General features: G+C 42.2%; 1 non-coding gene across 1 annotated transcript; it reads left to right on the top strand.

Annotated features, from left to right (window-relative positions):
- Positions 1-9,529: 9,529 nt before the first annotated feature.
- Positions 9,530-9,632, top strand: LOC119468908. Its single transcript, XR_005197716.1, has one exon. It is a non-coding gene; the product is annotated as a small nucleolar RNA U13 (small nucleolar RNA).
- Positions 9,633-13,219: the final 3,587 nt, after the last annotated feature.

Below are 13,219 nucleotides of genomic sequence, written 5' to 3'. Positions count from 1 at the left end.
CATCACATGTTCTCACTTATTTGTGGGATCTAAAAATCAAAACAATTGAATTCATTGATACAGAGAGTAGAAGAATGGTTACCAGAGGCTGAGAAAGGTAGTGGGGGGCTGAGAGGAGGTGGGATGGCTAACAGGTACAAAAAATAGAATGAATAAAACCTACTATTTGATACCACAACCAGATGACTATAGCCAATAATAAATTAATTATATATTTAAAATTACTTAAAGAATGTAATTGGATTGTTTGTATCTCAAAGCATAAATGCTTTAGGGAATGGATGCTCAATTCTCGACAATTTGCATATTTTACATTGTATTCCTGTATCAAAACATCTCATGTACTCCATAAATATATACATCTACTACATACCGACAAAAATAAAAGCTAAAATATTTTTAAAATTTTTGACTAGGCAGGTTCCTTTAGGAAGGTTATTATATGCTGTGGAACAGATACAAGACAAATGTTTAAGGACCAGAGTAGATGAGAATCTTTGGTAACTTAGTATTGGGCTCAGAAGTGTTCTTAGAGGTAAACTTTTTGGTAAACAATCCTGAGGCCTTGGAACTCTAAGGGCTTCATTTTGCCTTCACGCTAATATTTGCAGGAAACAAAATGTAGGGATTTAAGAGTTCATGTCTTTCTCTGGATGCTTATTTTCCATTTAGAGTCACAGACATTTGGAATTGCATCTCCTCCCTATCTTACTGTTTTTCCCTAGAAGCAGACTCTGAGGCTAAGACACCAGTACAAGTACAGCCTGCCCTCTGTATCCATGGGTTCCACATCAGTAGATTTGAGCAACTGCAGATAAAAAATATTCAAAAAAAAGGGAATAATTGCATCTGTATTGAATATTTACAGACTTTTTCTCCTTGTCTTTATTCCCCAAACAAGACAGTTTGGGAATAAACTATTTACATAGCATTTGCATTGTATTAGGTATTATACGTAATGTAGAGATAAATTATACAAGAGGATGTGCATAGGTTACATGGAAAAACAACACTATTTTATATAAAGGACTTGAGCATCTGTCAATTTTCGTATCTATGGGAGAGTCCTGAAATCAATCCCTCATTGATAGCAAGGGGCAACTATAATTAATTTGGAAATTGATCCCAGGAAACACTAACAGGAGAGTGGGGAAGTGAATTGGGAAAAGGAGGGGAGTGGAGAGGTGGGAAAAAAGGTAGGGAAGGGAGGACACAAGGAGAGGACAGAAGGGGACAGGAAGGGAAAGAAGAAGGGGAAGGGAAAGGAGAAGGGAAGGGCATGTTATCAACCAAGTTAGCATTATGGGTAACTGGAGCATGATTCTACTAGGAATACTGGGAGCCAGTATGGAATAAGTGTTTCAGAACTATCCCACTCAGTCATTAGTTGAGGGCTGTTGCTGAGTACATCAACTCCCTGCCATTTCTAGCATGTTGCACGTGGCAAAGTGGGCCCTGGCAGTCAGAGCAAGCCGTCAGGTGGAGAGCTGCAGGTGCTGGCAGCTGGCAGTCAGCCAGCTTACAATGGTAAGGCCTGAGGTTATATGGGCAGGCTCTGATATGTCTGCCACACTTCCCCTTTCATAGGAAATTGTAATGTTACAGTACTTGTCTGTGTGGGAACAAAAGCAATTCAGTGTTTCCTTGCTTGGAAACGAGGCCTGTGTTATAAAACACAGAAGTCTATTTTGTAACAAATGCCAATGAAGTGTATACCACTGAGCAGATCACCACTGTAGGTGAAGGTTAGTCTTACTGGGGCCATCTGAGAGATAATATAAAACATGCTTCAGAGTGATTCCACCCAAAGGGCAAAGAAGCTAGGGATTTTATTCTCCAATTCTATCATTTCTGGCTGAGAACTACTCCTGGGGTAACTAACTCCTTGGCACTTCCTGCCTGCCCTCATATGAGAAAGCCCTCAGGTTTTGGAAAGCTGCAGGTGCTGGCAGTAGGCATGTCCGGGAATGGTGTGAGATGGAGGTGATACAGTCAGGCTGTTATCTGCTACATCTGGTGTGGCCTGGACAGCAGTTATGAATGGTCATCCCTGTGCAGAAAGAGATAGGAGGTAACCTCTTTGTCTGATCTGTGGTGAGCAGTGGTGCGTAAGACTTGTGCTCTGATGACATCCACGGTTAAGATGTCACAGAGACTGCATCAGGAGGGTAGCAGAGAAGTGCAGAGCCCATGTGGAGTACCCTTGAGAAACACCCTGACTTTGGGAAGGTGTGACAGAGGGATTGGAAAGCCACAGCACTTTATTATGGTCTACTTTTGTGTCCAAGGGTTTTTAAGTCCTGGGCAATCCAGGTTCCCATAGAATTTTAGTGCTGGAAGGAGCATTGGGCATCAACCTCCCCCATACAGAATCTTGCTGCTGCTCTCCATCTGCTTGCTGTGGGGCTGTGAGTTTAGCTCCATCTATTCTGTTACTGGATGCTGAATGAGCCTGGGGCTGGGTCAGGGATTTGGGATGGTGTAAGAGCTATTAAGATCTCTCACATAGTAGAGCATCTGCAACACAATTAGACCTTTTACATTGCCAAGATTCACTTCCTCCTACATTTCTACTGCATGTTGGTATGCTAAAAATACTTTCCCAGCCTCTTTCATATATTCTAGTCGGTATCTTCTTCATATGCGTGTTAATTGCTGCTGCAAATTGGTTCATAAACCTGTTTTGTTCATCCAACCAGGGAAATTTACTCATCACCACCATCAACTTCCATAGTATCTTTGAGGAACCAGGGGAAGTTGAATGTTATTGTGAAATACAGAGGCAAAAATATTGGGCAGGAACTTTGAAAGCTCAGTAACTAGCTTAGCTGGCCTAGCTTTTCTGTTCAGCTAGGCTATCAATGCTGGATAAATTACTGAGCCAAACTAAAAAAAAAACCCTGACTTATTTCATGCTTATGAGAAAAATGTTCTTTCCCACACCTCCCCAGAAAAATATAGGTATCATTTTCGTAATGATAATTATAATGATAATTCTACAAAAATAGTATTTGATAAACTTTGCTGGGAACATTTTTGTTTCATTAATCAGTTAATTCCATCAAATATGTACATTGTGCTTCTACTAATGCCTATCAGTGTACTCAATGCTGGAGATAAAACTATGAACAAAATAGACATGGGCCACATCCTCATGGAGATGTGGGATGAAAGGGCAGCTGCAACACCTGTGTAGCAAATGCAGCCCTTGTAACTCCTGGAGAAATTTACATGATAGAGAGGCAGCTGGTTGAGCTCTAAGCTCAGCTCTGTTTTGTCAGTCCTTCCTTCACTCCCTGCTTCTTTATCCCATTTCTTGTTATCCCTCCGTCTGTCTAGAAGGGAATTTTCTGGGCTACCTCTTCTTTCCCATGGCTGGGTTCCCCTGGTGCTGATTCTTGTCACATAGCCAGCTCTTGAAGGTTGTGGAAGGAATGTCACCTTGTTTTTTTTCTCTTAAATTGTCCTTATATATTTAGAAATCCAAGGTGATTTAGAGCAGTGATTCATACTCTACAGTCCTGGGATTGAATGGCTGAACCTCAGGAGCATAGGAACAAGGAACGGGTGAATTCCTCAGATTCAGACCTTTATTTGCGTTAAACATTTGGGAATTATGCATTGAAGCAACACTCTCTTTTTCTCAAATTTTATTTGGTGTGTGAGCAGGTGGGTGAAAGCCTGGTAGGTGTCATGGGCTCGAAAATGCTGTGAAGAATTCTAACAGCTCCTGCCTGAACCTTCTGACAGTGAGGCTGATTTGCACCTGAGCCTGCGGTTTCGGGACTGTGAGCCATATTAAGTATGTGCTTATTTAATTGCCCTCTTTGCCCATGGCTCCTTTCTGTACTTTTGAATTTGATCTGTTTCCTGAAGAACAGACTTGACTATTTTTAACTGGTTGGCATTCAACACACTGTTGTTTCCCTTTAAATTTGTTGGTTGGGTAAATTAATTTAGAAAAGCTGTGGAGGTAAACATTTAAAGGAGGATTGTTCAGGACATGCTAGACTCGATTCACTGTCTTTCCGTGCTGCTGTTAGTGCAAATGAATTTCTTTTAGTCACATTCCTGAGTTTGCCTCGCTCATGTCAGGATATTGTTAAGTATAGATGCTGCAAAATGGAGAATTTTTCCATTATTTGTTCAGAGGAGTGACAGAAAGATACGTGTTCACAGCAAAGAGTAAACTGAATTTAAAGAATATATTAAGAATAAAATGGCCTGGAATGGTGATGGAGAAAAGGAAAACATTCACTAGATGGGCAGATTGTATACTCATAGTAGTATAATTAATTTACTGGTCATTCATATTATTATCTCAGATTGATTAATCATGAAGAGAGACTTAACAGAATAATTCAGAGTGCTCTGTTTACAGGACAAAAAAGAGGACAAATTCACCAATTAAAGTGTTGCTTTAAATATTAGTTTTTTTTCACAAAGATTTCTTTTTCAAGGAGGAGATGTTTGAGACCAAGAACCTAAATAAAATAAATATGAAATGGTGCTTCATGATCTCATGCTCCTGGGTGGTTGGTATATCTGCTTCAAATTAAGGATTTGGTGTCATGGAAACAGCTTGTTCATTTGGAAAGCTGCTGCCACTCTGTGGGAAGGCAAAAGACCAGTATGTGCAAGTGTGTATATGTTTAACATTCCCTATCAGCCCTCAGCAAAACAAATACCCATTCCTGCCAGAAAGTATAGAATTATATGGGAGGGTTGGACTTTTACTTTTGGCATCAGAGTTTCAGAACAGAGCACATGAATCATCTGGAGAATCATGTTAGAATGAAGATTCTGATTCCATGGATCTGGGGTGAAGGCTAAGATTCTGCATTTCTAAAGAGCTCCCAGATGACACCTATGCTGTTTGTCTGGAGATCATACTTGGAAAACCACTGTTCTAGAGTTGTTATCAATTTGGCTGAGCATTAGAATCACCTTCCTCTTTGGCTAGTGTGAATTAATGTTTGGTCAACATTTTAAAAGAGTTTTAGTTTAAATTGCTGCTTTTTCTGCTTTCTATGTCAATTTTAACTTTTGTCTAGAGCTAAGATATCTTCGCAAATAAAAGAGGGTAAAAACTGCACATGTTTAGTATACTGCTCTAAATTGGGCATTACTTGAAGTCTAATGAATTACACTAAAGTGTGAAGACCTGGAGGGAAAACAGTTTGCAGTCTCCTGCTCTTATGTGGAACCAAGAAGCCTTATAGAAGATTAATCTGCTAAGAGCTGTGACTCTTTGGCACCATATCTGATTGAAAGTGCCCACTGTAGTGAGTTGAATACCGCCCTACAGAATATTACATCCACCCAGAATTTCAGAATGTGACCTTATTTCGAGCTAGAATCTTTGAAGATGTAATTGATTAAGATGAATTCGTACTGGATTAGATTGGGCCCTAAATCCAATGACTGGTGTCTTCATACGGGGAGCGGACACAGGCATAGAGGGAAGAAGGCCATATACAGTGGGGAAAGAGGTTGGATTGATGGTTCTATATCCAAAGCTTCTCCAAGGATTGCAAGAGACACTAGAAGCTAAGAAGTGGCAGGAAGAATTCTTCTCTAGAACCTTCACAGGAAGCATGGTCCTACTGATCCCTTGGCTTCAGGTTTCTGGACTTTAGAACTGTAAGAGAATACATTTCTGTTGTTTTAAGCCACCAAGTTTGTAGTAGTTTGTCATGGTTGTCCTAAGAAACTAATAAACCCACCATAACATACTGAGCTGCACTGAAATCTGGTCTCATCAAGGTTGAATAAAATGCTGCTCTTTCCTTGGAATGGACAAATACTTTATTTCCTAAGGGAAGTATGTAAGTTTTATTCTATTGAGCCATAAATTTAAATCCCTCAATAAATTCAGGGACCATCTATTATCCTGTGATTCTGAATAGCTTGTGGTTAAGTACATGGTTCTAATCACAACTATTAAATAATAATGCTGAAGTAGTGGATCTTTCATCCAGTTTTCTTCAGCATCCTTAGGTTACACTTGAGGAGTTCTGTAGTAGTTGTGAAACTGATTTCATATGTATATTAGTCCATTCTTGCATTGCTATGAAGAAATATCAGAGACTGGGTAATTTATAAGGAAAAGGTTTAATTGGCTCACAGTTCTGCAGGCTGTACCGGAGGCATAGTGGCTTCTGTTGCTGGGGAGGTCTCAGGAAACTTACAATCATGGTGGAAGGTAAAGGGGAAGCAGGCAAGTCTTACATGGCCAAAGTAGGAGCAAGAGAGAGAGAGTGGAAGGTGCCACACACTTTTAAACAACCAGATCTCACGAGAACTCACTATTGTGATGATAGCACCAAGGGGGATGGTGTTAAGCCATGAGAAATGCCCTGATGATCCAATCACCTCCCACCAGGCCCTATCTCCAACATTGAGGATTACATTTCAACATGAGATTTGGGTGGACACAGATCCAAACCACATCATTCTGCCTCTGGCCCATCTCAAATGTCATGCCCTTTTCATATATCAGAATACAATCATGCCTTCCCAGCAGTCCCTCAAAGTCTTACCTCATTCCCTCATTAACTCAAAAGTCCAAAGTCCAAAATCTCATCTGAGACAAGGCAAGTCCATTCCACCTATGAGCCTGTAAAATCAAAAGCAAGTTTGTTTCTTCCCAGATACAATGGGATTATAGGCATTGGGTAAATACTTCCATTCCAAAAGGGAGAAATTGGCCAGAAGAAAAGGCTCCAGGCCCCATGCAAGTCTGAAACCCAGCAGGGCAGTCATTGAATCTTAAAGCTCCAAAGTAATCTCCTTTGACTCCATGTCTTACATCCAGGGCACACTGGTATGAGGGGTGGGCTCCCAAGGTCTTGGGCAGCTCTGCCTCTGTGACTTTTAAGGGTGCAGCCTCTGCAGCTGCTCTCACAGGCTGATGTTGAGTGCCTGCAGCCTTTCCAGGTACAGGGTGCAAGCTGCTGGTTGATATGCCATTCTTGGGTCTGGAGGACAATGGCCCTCTTCTCACAGCTCCAACAGGGAGTGCCCCAGTGGGGACTCTGTGTGGGGTTTCCAACCTCACATTTCCCCTCTGCACTGCCCTAGTAGAGGTTCTCCATGAGGGCTCTGTCTCTGTAGCATGCCTCTGCCTCAACATCCAGGCTTTTCCATACATCCTCTGAAATATAGGCAGAGACTGCCAACCCTCAACACTTGAACTCTTTGCACCTGCAGGCTTAACACTACTTGGAAGCCACCAAGGCTTATGGCTTACAGCCTCTGAAGCAGTGCCCTCAGCTGTAGCTGGGCCCTTTTGAACCATGGGTGGAGGTGAGAAGCTGGGTTGTAGGAAGCAGTGTCTGGAGGCTGCCTGGGACAGTGGGGCCCTGGGTCTATTCCATGAAACCGTTCTTCCCTCCTAGGCCTCTGGGTCTGTGATGGGAGGGGCTGCCTCAAAGATCTCTGAAATGCCTTCAAGGCCTTTTCCCCATTGTTATGGCTATCAGCACTTTGCCTTCCTTTTAGTTATGTAAATTTCAGCAGCCAGCTTGAATTCCTCCCTTGAAAATGGGTTTTTCTTTTCTACCACATGGCCAGGCTGCAAATTTTCCAAACTTTTATGCCCTCCTTCCCTTTTTAAATATAAGTTCCAGTTTCAGGCCATTTCTTTGCTCATACATATGAGAATAGGCTGTTAGAAGCAGCCAGACTACATCTTGAACACTTTGCTGCTTAAAAATTTCTTGTCAGATACCCTAAATAATCACTCTCAAGTTCAAAGTTCCACAGATCCTTAGAGTTGGGGCACAATGCCTCCAAGTTCTTTGCTGAAGAATAACAAAAGTGATCTTTGCTCCAGATCCCAATAAGTTCCTCATCTCCATTTGAGACCTCATCAGTCTGGCCCTCTCTGTCCACATCATTATTAGCATTTTGGCCACAACTATTCAATAAGTCTCTAGGAAGTTCCAAATTTCCCCTCATCTTTCTGTCTTCTTCAGAGCCTCCAAACTCTTCCAACTTTTGCCCATTACCCAGTTCCAAAGCTGCTTCCACATTTTCAGGTATCTTTATATCAGTGCTCCACTTCTCAGGACCAATTTTCTGTATTAGTCCATTCTCCATTGCTATAAAGAAATACCTGAGACTGGGTAATTTGTAAAGAAAAGAGTTTTAATTGGCTCATGATTCTGTAGGTTGTACAGGAAGCATAGCAGCTTCTGCTTCTGAGGAGGCCTCAGGAAACTTAAAATCATGGCAGGAGACAAAGGGGAAGCAGGCACATCTTACATGGCCAGAGTAGGAGCAAGAGAGAGAGGGGGAAGGTGCCACACACTTTTAAACAACCAGATCTCATGAGAACTCACTATTGCTATGATAGCACCAAGGGGGATGGTGTTGAACCTTCAGAAACTGCCCTCATGATCCAGTCACCTCCCACCAGGCCCTACCTTCAGCATTGGGGATTACATTTCAACCTGAGATTGGGGTGGGAACACAGATTTAAACCATGTCAGTGTGATTCACCGTAACTCTGTGGATGCTTATTGGATCAAGGTAAAGGGTTTGATTTCCTGGTAAAATGGTTAACTCTGTTTTTGTTCTTGGCCATAGACTGCTCATTTAATCCTGGCTAGTGTCCTTGAAAACGTTGATGAGAATTAAAATTGAGTAAAAATGTATGGATCAAATTCAACATTCTAACAAACAAAATATTTCAAGGACAAAGGCTTCTAAAAAGTGAGTCAGTAGATGTCTACTTGTGCAAAGGACAGGATGGTGGTGATGATGATGTGAATGATGGTTAATGTAATAGGTATTTTTGGGTCAGCAGTTTCACTCTATCAGCATTTAGGTCAAAGGCTGGAAAATTGAATTGTGTTCCAGGTTTGATCTCAATCTGTGCTAGATTTGTAGTCACAATTGAGATAGCTTTGAAATGTATTAATTATTAATGCAGCTGCTTTGATTTTGAGGATGAAATTAATGTCAGGGATTTTTATCATTGTCTCAGATATAGCTTTGGGAGTTCCAGGGAGATATTAAAAATATTGCCTATTAAGTCTTAGAATCCTATGTCAAATCTGACAAACTTGATCAGGATTTTATGGCAACTCCTAGTCAGGTGTAAGCAACTTAACCTACAGGGTATTTGTGTCAGTGCATATTTGCTATTGTGATTTACATTCTAATAGAGGTTACGAGAAAAGATCTTGGGAGTTATCTTTATGGCAAGACATTGTGCTCTCAAGAAAATAGTTTAGTAAAAGGCTTTCTGGAGTGCAATGTTAAAACAGGCCCACTCTGTATAGTAAATATTAATTGGTAAAATATCCCAGTAAAGGAAGGGGCAAGGAAATGAAATTCATGCTTTTGCAGTGTTTGAATAATGATTTTATTACCCTAAGATGAAAGAAAGAAGTGGATTTGTCTTAAAGCATTTGAGATTTGAGAGAAGATTTTAAAAAGTGCTGTATCATAGAGCATTTCAGTTTATCAGAGGTTAAATCAACTTTGCAGTAGGTTTAGTTAACTCGAGAGGAATTTGGAGATGCCTGTATAGTTCATGAGCATCATGATTGGATGTTCACATGTATGTGTGAGATGTGCCACCCTCGAACCTCAAGAGACGTTGGCACATTATCTGTCAGACTTGAAAAAAAAAATAAAAAGGAATTTGGCAGAATACAAGGTGAATGTTGATTACATTAACAAGATGACTATCACTCTGGCTGCCCATTCTGTCTTATTGGGTATCATTTACTACAGGAATGGGTGCTTCCTTAAACATCTTTCCTATTTCTTACTTTCCTTCCATCAGAAAAAAATCCCAGGAAAGTTTCAGAGAGATCCTGAGATACTGTTGTTGCAGAACTTCTCCTTAGTTCGGCTAACCCTGGGCTCCTGCCACATGACCAGGAAAGATAATAGGCTTGCAGACACATAGAAGGGTGAGGGAAATGGAATTTATTGGGCGAAAAGGAAAAAAGGAAAAATAACTCTCAGCAAAGCGAGAGTCCTGCTAGCAGATTTCCTGCCTCACAGACTGAATCCCAGGTCACCACCCAGGAACAAGAGAGGCCAGGCTCCTTCCCCCTGCAAATGGCATGAACTTCCTCAGACTCCACCCAACCTCCCAGTGAGCAGGTGGGCGTTATTCAGAAAGAATCAGTCAGGAAAGGGCGGGCTTCATTCGGGTTTTTCAGTTCAGGCTGTTTTAGGCTTGAAGGTGGGGTTTCACCAGGGACTCGTGGCTGTCTCCTGTCTTTGCCACTATGACTGCATGGCTTTTATTTGTCCTGTTTGTTTCTGTAAGTTATTAGAAGGAAGAAAGCTTTAAAATATTAGGATACTCACAGAAGTATATTTCAGTGCCCTACATATGGCTGCCTAGGAAGAGGATTAAAATGAATGTTTACTTGAGTACCCATCAAGTGCCAGGTTTGGTGCCAGTAAATGCACATATCCCAGTGAGGGACTGTGTTAAAGAAACTTCTCTTCCCCAGCCTGCTAGGGGAGGGGTTTCAAATGCAGGAATTTCCTGGCTCCATGCCTCCATCTGGAGACCAGAGGGGTTTAAAATGTAAAGTTCTTTGTCTAGTTATCCCGTGTGCGAACGTGCCAGGTAGGGAAAGCCAGGCAGGGCTCTTTTGTCCCAAATTCCCACAGCAATTAAATAGGATTTACGTTAGTCTGATTCTAAAACCCAAGTTCTTTTCATTGCACCACATTACCTTTCAGAAAGTAAAACAAATAAAGTATTGAGTTCCATCTCCATGTTTGTCAGGCACTTTGACCTTCTGAGAGGTGGTGGTTAAAAGGTCAGGGATGCAGCCAGTTTGCCCGAATTCAAAGTTCACACCTGCTAATAGCTGTGTGACCCTGGGGGTGTTGCATGCCCTCCCTGTGCCTCATTTTTTCATCTGTATCATGGGAGCCAGGAGAAAACTGCCCCTTGGCCCCCTGAAGGTCTGCTGAAAAATCAGCTGACCAAAGGCAGATTAATAAGAGAAGAGGCATAGAAATGTATTCATGTGCATTGAGGGACAGTCACAGAGTGATTACTCCAACCCTCTAATGTGGTACAGAAGCTTATATACTATCTTGAGGTTACAGAAAGAATGTGATCTCAGAGTCCGGCCCAAACAAGTTACGGTAGAAATCAGGTTACAGTGGCAAGACAGGTTAGGGGAGGGGGAGAAGAGGAGGCTTGGCTAACAAAGGGAGTTGTGTTATGTAGAAGAAACCTCACCAGAGAGCTAGTGAATGTTTCTTTCAGACCTTGAAAGATGTCAGACTCTCAGCTAATCTGAACAAGGGAGGGCCTCAGAGATGGCTTGGCAGCATCCGTGCAGATTTTCTCTACAGATACATATCTTCCCCACAAAAGGCATCTTCTTAGCTATTCTTGTATTTCCAGCCCTTCTGAGTAGCCATATTGAAGTATGTCAAGGAAATATATTTTTAGGGTGAAATATTTTGGTTTCCTTCAGTATAAAGGGTAGTAATGTTAGCTTCTACCCAAGGGGGTTGTGGTAAATCCAGAATGAGCAGATAGAGCAGTGCCTGGCATATGGTGGAGACCAAGTTAGTATTTATCATTGAGCTTTGTGATGACACTATTTTATCAGCAGAAGAACTAATTTGCCTGGAGTGGCACAGCTAGAATGCAGAAGCACAGTGGAGTTTGAACCCAGCCTGATAATTGGTCCAGGGTTCTTTCCATTACATCTCAGGGAAAATGAGCAGGAGTCACTGAGAGTTAGGGAGGACACAGTGTACTCTTTGGAGTCCCTGAAATGTTTGCATTGGCCTCTCAGAGAGAAAAAAACATATAACAACCGTTCTCTGGGATGTGAAAAATCCAGTGTCCATAACCAGAGAGCTCTGATTTCCAGTTGCAGCTGAGGAAGCCAGTTATTAAAAAGGCCCTCACAGCTTCCTCACTCACTCTTTTCCCTTAGAATCCTGACTCACTGTAGCCTGCACCCTTTTTTCCTCCCCTCAGGGCCCCCACCCTCAAACCTGGCATGAACCCCTAGAATTACTGTGGAGGTAGCAAAGAACTGATGATCAGCATGAAGCGGCTGTAATTTGAGTCTTCTTGCAGAGCTAATCCTCACATTGGTTGCTGTAGTCAAAGCTTTAGGGAAGATAGCCCTAGTACTGTGTGCTAAGCCACTTCTACCTATTGTTTTTTTTTTTTTTTTCTTGCTCTGTTGTCCAGGTTGGAGTTCAGTGGCACCATATCAGCTCTCTGCAACCTCCACTTCCTGGGTTCAAGAGATTTTCGTGCCTCGGCCTCCCAAATAAGCTGGGATTACAGATGTGCACCACCATGTCTGGCTAATTTTTGTATTTTTAGTAGAGACGGGGAGCAAGAGTCCCACTGCACTTTGGGGTGAGATGTGTGAAGTGTTGCAAGTAGCATGAGGCAGACAGATGGGAAAACTGCTGGCAGGTTTTAACTAGGGCTGCTCTTGGCTGGCTTGGCCTGGAAAACTTAGGCCAGCAGGACCCCTTAGCAGCTGCTGCTTGCCTAGAGCTGGGCTGTGATTAGAATGTGTCACCACCTGCTCTACCGGTCACTGACTCACCTGGCATTGTGCCGATTGCTGGATCAGAAGGAGAAATCCTTGGTTTTCCTTGCTTACTAAGCCACAGCTGGGGACTGTGGTCTGCTTCAGAAAATTTCTGACACCCCTAACTCTAAGATTTTAACTTAAACAATGCACAAGACAAAAAACAGTATGAGACAGTTTTTATATACATATTTGATTAATTTGCCAGTTGATTATTCATTATTAGTTAACAAAAACTATAAGCATGTATTATCTGAGGTTTCATAGCTTTTGTTTCAGATGGTAGTAATATAAAGATGAATAAGTCTTGGTACCAGCCCTTGGGGAAGGGGGCATGGTCTGACACAATACTACACTGTAACATAGGAATCCAGAGTAAGAAGAACAAAAGTCAAAAGTCCAGGGTTGGGCGCGGTGGCTCACACCTGTAATCCCAGCACTTTGGGAGGCAGAGGCAGGTGGATCACGAGGTCAGGAGTTCAAGACCAGCCTGGCCAAGATGGCGAAACCCTGTTTCTACTGAAAATATACAAATTAACTGGGTGGTGGCACACGCCTGTAATCCTAGCTACTCTGGAGGCCGAGGCAGGAGAATCACTTGAACGTGGGAGGCAGAGGTTGAGTGAGCCACTGCACTCTAGCCTGGGCAACAAAGCGAG

This window comes from Cebus imitator, unplaced genomic scaffold (assembly GCF_001604975.1).
Source record: "Cebus imitator isolate Cc_AM_T3 unplaced genomic scaffold, Cebus_imitator-1.0 Scaffold527, whole genome shotgun sequence".
In the NCBI taxonomy this organism is placed as follows: Eukaryota; Metazoa; Chordata; class Mammalia; order Primates; family Cebidae; genus Cebus; species Cebus imitator.
The sequence above is the reverse complement of the archived record's forward strand: the minus strand, read 5'-3'. Positions and strand labels throughout refer to the sequence as shown.